This window comes from Babylonia areolata, chromosome 22, assembly GCF_041734735.1.
Source record: "Babylonia areolata isolate BAREFJ2019XMU chromosome 22, ASM4173473v1, whole genome shotgun sequence".
NCBI lineage: Eukaryota > Metazoa > Mollusca > Gastropoda > Neogastropoda > Buccinidae > Babylonia > Babylonia areolata.
This window is the reverse complement of record NC_134897.1, coordinates 4,574,778-4,584,940: the sequence shown is the minus strand read 5'-3', so window position 1 is coordinate 4,584,940 and position 10,163 is coordinate 4,574,778. Positions and strand designations below refer to the sequence as shown.

The 10,163-nt window shown below is 45.5% G+C and overlaps 1 long non-coding RNA gene across 1 annotated transcript in view; it reads right to left on the bottom strand.

Moving 5' to 3' along the window:
* The window catches only part of LOC143297429 (uncharacterized), a 37,278-nt gene that overhangs the window by 23,046 nt on the left and 4,069 nt on the right, over positions 1–10,163 (bottom strand). The window contains exon 3 of the long non-coding RNA XR_013057272.1: positions 7,086–7,331. This is a non-coding gene — a long non-coding RNA (uncharacterized LOC143297429). The remainder of the gene's footprint in view (positions 1–7,085; positions 7,332–10,163) is intronic.

Sequence of the window (10,163 nt, the reverse complement as noted above, 5' to 3'; positions counted from 1 at the left end):
AAAAAAAAAAAAAAAAAGTTGTGTGTCATCAGCAAAGCTCTCATGCGACATCGCATGATGACTGATGACATCAGTGGATAGTAGTAGTAGTAGTAGTAGTAGTATTTGTATTTTCATTATATAAGAATTATCATTATTATTATTATTATTATCATTATCATTATATAACAATACTTTTTTATCATTATGTAATAATCATTATTTCAATATTATTATAGTATTAGTATTAATAGTATTATTAACGTTATTCTGATTATTATTCTTATTATTCTGATTAATGTGTATCTGAAAACTGGATGTTAATACCACCCAGTCAGTCAGTGTAAAAGTCTACCAGGTGTTAAAACCACCACTGGTTATTTCAACGGACAGTCTACAAGCTTCAAAACAGATAAGTAATTTTCCTGTGATTTTGATCAATAATTTGTTATCACGTTATTGTTTAATCTTTGAACTATTAGTAAATTATTGAGAGGGCTCTGCAAAATAGAAGCTGCTATGAAACAATACCCATATGCACCCTTCCACTGGCATAGAGGAGACAACCCGACAAAAATCCCCAATCCCACGGCTTTCATACAGTACCAATGGGATGAATGGCTGTTGGGTTAAACAGTCACTAACTGTATGCAGTCTGGCCTTAGGGCGACACCAGGCTGACGGACTCCACACAGATGGACATCCATTGCCCTTCCCTGATAAGAGGCTCTGTCAGGGTGACCGAATATTTTCCCTCACCACATAGAACACCCTTCTATGGATACAAAAAAAAACCCTGTCTCGCATGCACCTCGGGGATCAGCTGCATAGCACAAGACATAAATTCAGATCCCCAAAACCCCAAAACAGGCGTGGCAAAAGAGGTGGGAAAAGATCGTGCTTAGGTAGCAGAATGACAAAAGCAGAGCGGCTGTCAAAGAAATTCTTTAGAATCGGCAGTTGGAATTGTTCCAGCGCAAGAATGAGAATATCAACAATTGAGAAATTGGCATATGATTTTGACATTCTATGTCTCCAAGAGACCAGGACAAGTGCAGACAGACCAATACATTTTGAGAATTTCACAGTCTTTCAAAGGAATGAAGGAAGAGGGGTAGCAATCATACTGAACAAAAACCTAAAAAACAAAGTTTCCACCATAAATCTAGAGAAATGGTGTAGCAACTCATGTGAATTATTGGGGGTGCGTCTTGAAAAACCTGACGGAGTTCACAAAAGCATCGTGCTCATCAATGCCTACGTTCACCCAGGAACCTGCACAGCAAAAGAGGATTGGGCCTTTTTAGAGGAAATAGAGAACGAACTTGGAGACTCGGTCATTATCTGTGGAGACCTCAATGCAAGATCGAAGTTATGGGACCAGCGGAACACCAACCCACAAGGACTCGCACTTGAAGGAATGATAGGGGAAATTCTTCTTAGCCCTTTAACAACCACATCCCCAACCCGCCTTGGAACAAGACAAGGGGACAGTGACAGTGTGATCGACATCGCTCTAACATCTCCAAAATTCAGAGCAGAAATGAATGCAGAGACGCTTCCATACCAAGGCAGCGACCACCTCCCGGTAGCTTTCAGTCTACAGAAACTGTCCGATAAACCCTGTATGAAACTGCGTGATCCATTTCAGTATGAAACCAAAGAGACAACCGTCATCGAAAAATTAAGACGCAGAAGAAACAAAAGAACGGCACTGAACAGGATGCAAACTATTCAGCCCCCATGGTGGAATACCGACACAGAGAGAGCCTGGATAGAAAAACATGCGGCTGTCAAACTTTGGCAAAAAGAAAGAACAAAACCATCTCCGGACAAAGATATTGAAACAAAAATGAAAGAGAAAACTAAACAGTTTGAAGTCATTGCTCAAGAGGCCAAAAATGACAAGTGGAAACAGTTTTGCGAGGCACTCAGTTATGACACAACATTGACAGAGTTCTGGCAATTTTATCGTCGCATGGAAGGGAAAACGTGCACAACAACAACCCCAGACATGTTAGACACTGATGGAACCAAGCTTAAGACAAACGAAGAAAAAGGATCTGCCTTGCTCAAACGTTTCATACAACAGAGTGATCAAAGAAACTTAGATGAGAAAAAGAAATATGTTGAGGAGTTAAACCAAACCCTTATGCAGACTGGACCTGATGATGACTTGACAATGGATGATCTAAACGAGGCAATAGCTAAATGCAAGAAAGAATCGGCTCCTGGCCCAGACAAAGTTCGTTACTAAGACATCAAGGAGCTATCGGAAGAAGACAGAAGCAAACTTTTCAATCTATATCAAAACAGTTTCCACAATGGACAGGTGCCGGAGGACTGGACACACAGCTTCTTAAAACCCATACCAAAACCAGGAAAGGACCATCGTCAGGTAAGCGGCTACCGGATCCTAACCATGCAAAACATTGTTGGAAAGCTCATGGAACGCATGATAGCCAGGAAACTTGCAAGGGATCTTGAACACAGGCACATTCTCCCTTCAAATCAAGGTGGTTACAGAACAGGTAAGTCCACATGGGAAAATGCAGCTGCTTTTGCATATGAGGTGTATGAAGGATTTCAAAGAAAAGAAGAAACACTAGCAGTAGCAATTGACCTTGAAGATGCCTACAATAAAGTCCAGTTTGCGCACCTCATGGAGCTGCTACTAAGGTATGGAGTAAGTTTGACACTGACAAGATGGATAGCAGCAGCGCTTCAGGAAAGAACCGTCGTCCTACGCCTCGGAGATTGGATGTCTGCACCTTCTAAACTATCCATGGGACTGCCACAAGGGTCTCCGCTCTCTCCTGTCCTCTACAATGTCTACACGAAGGGCCTTGCAGACTTAAACAACAATGGAATTGCTCGGGTGCTTACCCTTGCGGATGACGGCCTGGTCTTCAAAACTTCGAAAAATGCTCAGGAAAGAACTGAAGCCGTCCAGAAACAACTAAACAATATTGCTCAATGGTGCAAAGACACAGGATCTTCCATCAATCCAGCGAAAGCCCAAACGTTGCTGTGCACCCTCAACAACAAAACCGCGAGCAAATCACCACCTTCTGTGTCATTCGATGGGATTCAAATTGAGAAAACTGAATGCCTACGCTACCTAGGAATACACTTCGACAGGATGCTGACCTTCAGAAAACATACGGAAAATACTGTTCTCAAATGCAAAAAGGGCCTTTCAGTCTTAAAAGCAATGGCAACCAAAGGAATTGAACAACGCCACCTCTTCCTGCTATACCAATCACTCGTCCTCAGTGTGATCGACTACGGACTTGGGCTAACAACACCGTCTCAAAGCAACCTCCTAAAATTAGAAAGAGTCCAAAATGAAGCTATGAGGCTGATCCTTGGAACAACAAAAGACACGCCCACAGAAACCATGCGATACCTGCTTGACCTTCCTTCAGTGCAGGCCAGAAACAAGTTAGAACAGGTCAAGACCTACTTCAAAGCATTAGAAAATCCTCAAAACCCACTGCATGACGCAGTCAAAGAACCAAAAGGCAGCCGTCTAGGACGAGGAAGATCATGTATGGGGCAAGCAGAAGACACAATCCAGCTAGTATGCCGACTACAAGACCTGAAAGAAACAAAAGAATGGGAGAAAAACCCCGAAAACCTCAACCATCTATTCAACACAGTCATTTCACCCACTCTAGGAAGACATTGTCGGGAATGGCCAGAGGGCAAAACTGATGCAGAAGTGAAGCTGCTTATAAAAGAAAACAGTAAAGAAGAGGACATCATCATATACACAGATGGCTCAGTCACCAAAGACCAGTCTGGTTGGGGATTCACTGCGAAACAAAATGGAAAAACAATTTGGGAAGAGAATGCTGCCTACAAAGTCACAACCTCCAGCCTAACGATGGAAGTTGAAGCTGTGACACATGCCCTCCAGTGGCTATCGTCCATCCATACGCCCGGAAACCAACATGCCATGATTCTAACCGACTCAATGAACCTCATACAGAAAATTGAAAACGGAATGGGAAGCCCAGAGTGGCATAACGCAATGCGCAACTTTCAGATTAAAAAACTCACATGGTCATACTGCCCGGGACATGCAGGTGTTAAGGGAAATGAGCGAGCTGACAGACTTGCTGGTAACGCAACACCAACGAGCGGCCTACATCTAGGAAAATCGGAAATCCTCAGAAAAGTCAAAGAATACCAAAAAGAACAGGTACAAGGCCATCACACCATCGATCGCCTCAAAGAAATAGAAGCAGAGAGAGGGAGCGGCCGTAAGTCTAACATGAAAGGTAGAGCACGATGCTTTGCAAATCAAACAAATATCGGCATCATTTCCAAACCAACATTGCGCAAATTTCTTCAAAACGGAACAGAGTCTCTGTGGGCCTTTCCAAATACAATAGACTGAGCAACACACTAGACGCCACGTTCTTGGCATCAGAGATCTTTTCCCATCCCTCTTGCGGCCAGTCAGTGGCGGCTGTGTGTGTTTGTGTGTATGTGTGGGTCTGTGCTTTTGAGTGCGTTTGTGAATGCGCGAGAGTGAAAGTGTACACAAGTGTCAGGAGAGATATGTGTACGTGTGTGTGTGTGTGTGTGTGTGTGTGTGTGTGAGGGGAGGTGGGAGTGCGGGGGGAGGTGGGGTAGAGGATGAGGTATGTGAGTGTATGCATGCCTACACTGTGGGAGCAACAGGATATTGGAACGTATATATATATATATATATATATATATATATATATATATATATATATATGTATATGTATATATATATATATATATCTTTGTATGTACGTGTGTGGGGTTGGGGGTGGGAGATATGGGCGTATGTGTGTGTGCTTGTACAAGTAAGTGTTCATCTCTGTGAGTGTGTGTTTGTGTGTGTGTGTGTGTGTGTGTGTGTGTGCCGTGGAAGCTGCGATACGTAGACTAGAAATGAGTGTGTGGAGGAGGGGGTAGAGGAGGTGCAAGGTAATGTGTGTGTGTGTGTTGGAGCTCATGTACGTTTATATGTATTTGACTGTGCTTTCATATGTGCTTGTACAAGTAAGTGTTCATCTCTGTGAGTGTGTGTGTGTGTGTGCCGTGGAAGCTGCGATACTTAGACTAGAAATGAGTGTGTGGAGGAGGGGGCTAGAGGAGGTGCACGGTAATGCGTGTGTGTGTGTGTGTGTGTGTGTGTGTGTTGGAGCTCATGTACGTTTATATGCATTTGACTGTGCTTTCATATATGTGAAACTGCATGTTTGGTGCATTTCTGTTATGCATGTGTGGGTGTATGTGTGAATGTGTGTCTTCATATTTTACATTTATTCGCTTATTTATCACCATTGTTGTCTTATTTATTTATTTATGTTTTATTATTATCATTTTATTAGTATTACTAATATTATAACTACTACCTTTTTCTATATTATAATTATTTATTTATTTATTTATGCAAGCTTATCTATTATTTATTCCCCCGTTTGTTTGTTTTTTTTGTTGGTTTTTTTGTGTGTGTTTTTTTTCTCAAGGCCTGACTAAGCGCGTTGGGTTACGCTGCTGGTCAGGCATCTGCTTGGCAGATGTGGTGTAGCGTATATGGTTTTGTCCGAACGCAGTGACGCCTCCTTGAGCTACTGAAACTGAAAACTGAAACTATTCTGATTATTATTATTATTATTATTAGATGTTCATTATTATTATTATTATAAGATAATGGTAATAATAATAATAACAATAATTAGTAGTAGTAGTAGTAGTAGTATTTTCATTATTATTATTATTATTAGAATAATAATTCTTCTGATATTATTATTATTATTATTATTATCCTCCCGGGGGGTCACTTCCTTGTCGTGGTCGGGATGCTTAGTGGCCAGTGATCGAGCGAGCGAATTCGGCGAGGGCATCAGTGCTTCTGGGGGTTTACTGCTCTAGTCCCAGGTCTTAATTGACAGCCTACATAGCCATTGTAGCTGTTCAGGCGGAATAAGTGGTGTTTGGTGGTGTTGTTTTTTTGTTGTTGTTTTTTTGTTTTTGTTTTTTTGTTTTGTTTATTTTTTGTACTGATGCCTCTGATAGGGCTTCCCATGCCGAACAGGTCGTGAGTGAGGCCCAAACTAAAAGTGACCCACTGTCCCTTTCGCTATTCTCTATTCTTCGTTTTACCGCCTCTTTTTCTGTCCTCAGCTCCCCATCAAGCCTTCTTTTCCACATTCTTTTTTCTCTGCGGCCTTCTTCAGGCCCGCCGTGTTTGCCGTGCGGCGCGACCTGTGATGGAGGGGAATGAGATCCTGGGGATTGAGAGAGCACGCTGCTCTCAACACGTCCCTTTGACTCAGACCTCTCCTAAGACAGGCGGCACACGTTGGCCCGTGTGTGTCAATCGGCTACCCCTACGTGGGGCTGGGTCAAGACTGGCAGTTTAGAGGCTAACGATGATAACCCCCGTAGTGCTCGGTTCTCTGTCCCCGGGAGCTGGACATGATCGGGGGGGAACGCGTTGGAGCTAGACTGTTGGTCGTATGTCCCTCCCGAAACCTGGAAGGGGTCAAGCTGGTGTTCCCTTGACCCTGGCCCCTAAGTGGGACCCCATTGTGGGGTAAGGGAGGGATGAATTTATGATTAAAAAAAACCATGGCTTCTAACCAATTACACCCCCCTAAACTTGGGAAAAGTAGGAGACCAGGAACTGATGATTCGGACTCCGATTTGGAGGTCGGTGAGACCTCTGGATATTGGCCGTCGTGGCTTGTGGTGGAGGGCACTGATGATGACAAGCCCTTGTCGGCTCTCAGCCCCTTCGCCATCCAGAAGGGCTTCCAGTGTCTAGCAGGCTCACTGAAGTCTATCAAAAGGCTGAGGAACGGAACGTTTCTGGTGGAGACATCAAAAAGGCAGACACAGTTTCTGCTTAAAGCGACCATTTTTGTGGATAGGGCGGTGAAGGTTTCCCCTCACAAAGGACTGAACTGTTCGAAGGGGGTCATCAGATGCCCTGAGTTGAGAGGAGTATCTGAGGCAGAGATTAAGTGCGAGCTGTCCTCTCAGGGAGTGACGGATGTTTACAGGGTGACAGTAAGGAAGGGGTCGGACAGAGTCCCGACCAACACATTCTTCCTCACCTTCTGCTGCCCGAATGTCCCCAAGGACATACGAGTCGGATACCTGCAGGTGAACGTAAGTCTGTACGTGCCGTCCCCTCTACGGTGTTTCAAGTGCCAGTAATTCGGACACGTGCGGGACCGCTGCCAGGAGGAAGAGGCGTGTGGCACCTGTTCAAAGGCGGCGCACCAGGGCGAATGCATCAGTCCAGCCCGTTGTGTGAACTGCGGAGGCGGCCACCCGTCTTCATCTAAAGACTGCCCCACCTGGAAAAAAGAAAAAGAAACCCAGAAGGTGAAGACGGAGAAGAAAATATCGTTCTTTGAGGCCCGTAAATTAGTGGAGGCTACGTTGCCTAAGGCAATGTCATACGCTTCTGTCGTCAGACCCAGGATGGTGGACACTGCGATCCAGACGATGTCCACAGGGACGCAGACGGACGACATTCCGACCTTGGTAAAACCGTTGGCCTTGGGTGGAGGCGCTGTATCCACCCCTTCCCATCCTGTACGGCGGTCCTCAGGGGCTGCTGGGCAGGGGCGGAAAGCCTTGGGCGGAGGCACGGTGTCCGCCTCCCGTCCCCCCCCCCCCCCCACGCCCCCCCTCCCCCCCCCCCCCCGGCCCCCCTCTCGTCTGCCTGCCCCTCGGGCTGGTGGGAGTGGCCAGAAACCCCCTGTATCTCCAAACTCAGGGAGGGGAGGGTTGTGGCCTCGGCGGGGTCAGGGAGAGCCGAGGTGGTGGATATTCCGGCTTGGTCGGAATCGGACAGGACTTTAAATACTAAAACTAGATATGCCGTCTTGGCCGACCTTGAGCCACCGCAAGCAGAGGAGCAGGGGGTAGCGATGGATTAGGCTACTGCTTTATTTTTAACCTTTCTAATGACGGTAATTCATTGGAACATTCGTGGGTTTTACGCCAATCTCCAGGAACTCCAGCTGCTTTGTCGTGCTTTGAAACCTTCAGTGCTGGCGCTGCAAGAGACTCTGCAAAGAGATGGCAAGTTTTTATCTCTCTCTGGTTTTAACTCCATTTTTAAACCCGCTCAACCGAAGCAAGAGGGATTGACTGGAGGTGTCGCTCTTTTTATACGTAAGTCCCTTTTATACAGTACAGTTCCTTTAAGCACCCCTTTACAAGCGGTGGCAGTCAGAGTCACTACCATCACTGTCTGTTCTCTGTATCTTCCTCCTTCCGTTCGTGTTCTGAGGCAGGACCTCATGAACCTTGTCGACCAGCTCTCACGACCGTTTTTACTGTTGGGCGACTTCAATGGCCACTCCCCGCTCTGGGGAAGTGAGGTGACATCAGCCCGAGGTCTTCTTTTGGAAAACCATCTTTCCGATATGGACCTGTGCTGTCTTAACGACAAGTCACTCACTTACTTTCATCTGTCTTCCGGAAAGCTCTCGTGTTTAGATCTGGACTACGAGTGGAAAGTGCACGACGATCTGCACTTAACTTTCCTGTCGTCATCCGCCCCACAGATGGGGAGGTGACTCTCTGCCTGACCGCCTGAACTATGACAAAGCCGACTGGGGAATTTTTACCACGAAGTTAAAGGCGGAGCTGCAGGAAGAAACAGTCTTACAAAGCAAGGATCCTGCTGACACTCTGACACGGATCGTTTTAGATTGCGCCAAAGCAGCAGTCCCATCGTCTACCTCCAAGCCTCAGATGCCAAGAACGCCCTGGTTCAACGCGGAATGTCGGGAGGCCCGTAAGTCTCGGAAGAGAGCGCAACGACGCGTCTTTCGGAGACCGGAGACCGATAGTATTCGAACCCATCAACAGCTGAGGGCGAAAGCCAGGTATGTTTTTAAAAAGAGCCAGAGAAAATCATGGAGAGATTTTTGCTCTTCCTTAACCTCCAACACACCCAAGAAGAAAGTGTGGAGGGTTTAAAAAAAAAAATTAAGGGCAAAAACGTCTGCCCAACTTTTCACCATCTTAAACTCTCAGACGCTCTGGTCACAGAGAAGAAAGCAGTTGCCAATTTGCTAGCCTCCACAGTCGAACTGAACTCTAGATCTGCCAACAAATCTGCTCTGTTTCTCAAAACCAAAAATCTGAAAGAAAAAACACCCTGCAATTTCTCTTCCGACAACACAGAGAGCTACAACCTTCCTTTCACTATGAATGAATTAAAATCTGCCCTTCAGACCTGCACAGATTCCTCTCCAGGAATGGACGAGGTCCATTATAAACTTTTAAAACATCTTCCCGAAACCTGTCTGGACACCCTGCTCAAAGTTTACAACGTGCGTGCGTGCGTGCAGGATTATACTGAGATAATTACAAAATTTCACCCACTAATTCTCAACTCTACCAAACACACACACACACACACACACACACGCACACACACACACACACGCACGCAAACACACAAACGGCACATCAACAACAGCAAAACCCTGAACAACACCACCACAGCTATTGTGGTGATGCCTGGCGACATATGCCGCAACATATTGTTGCCTTTTTATTTATGTTGATTTTTGTTTTGACACTCCTGGCATGTAATGTCGTCAGCGTCAATATCTGCCTAAGTGTCACAATGGGGCCCATGTGCAGTATGAGGCTGGCATATATTGTCGCCGGCGACAATATATGCCACAACACACAACAACAAACAACATCCAAATTCCTTTCACTTGAGCGAGCCCGCCGCATATGAGTTCAACGACTTTCAGTTCGCCTTGCGGCAGACGGATTTGAAGGCACATACCTGCGTGAAGAGATTCACGCATCACGTTTAAAAAAACCCCATTTAGTTTCAACCATTCGTTTTCTTTGGTTCACTGTGTGCGTGTGTGTGTGTGTGTGTGTGCCGTGCGTGTGTGCGTGCGTGCTTGTGTGTGCGTGTGTGTGTGTGAAATAGGGGGGACAGAGAGAGACTGGATGTATACATATATATGATATATATGATACTGAAATAGAGGTGCGTGACAGAGAGAGAGCGGGGGGAGAGAAAGAGAGAAGAGGGAGGGAGAATGGAAATTTATTAATTTTCAGGGGTGATATATGTAAGCAATGGGGTGCTTTTTGTTTCCATCCACTCCTCACCCTAAACAGGGTCTACACTATGCAATATC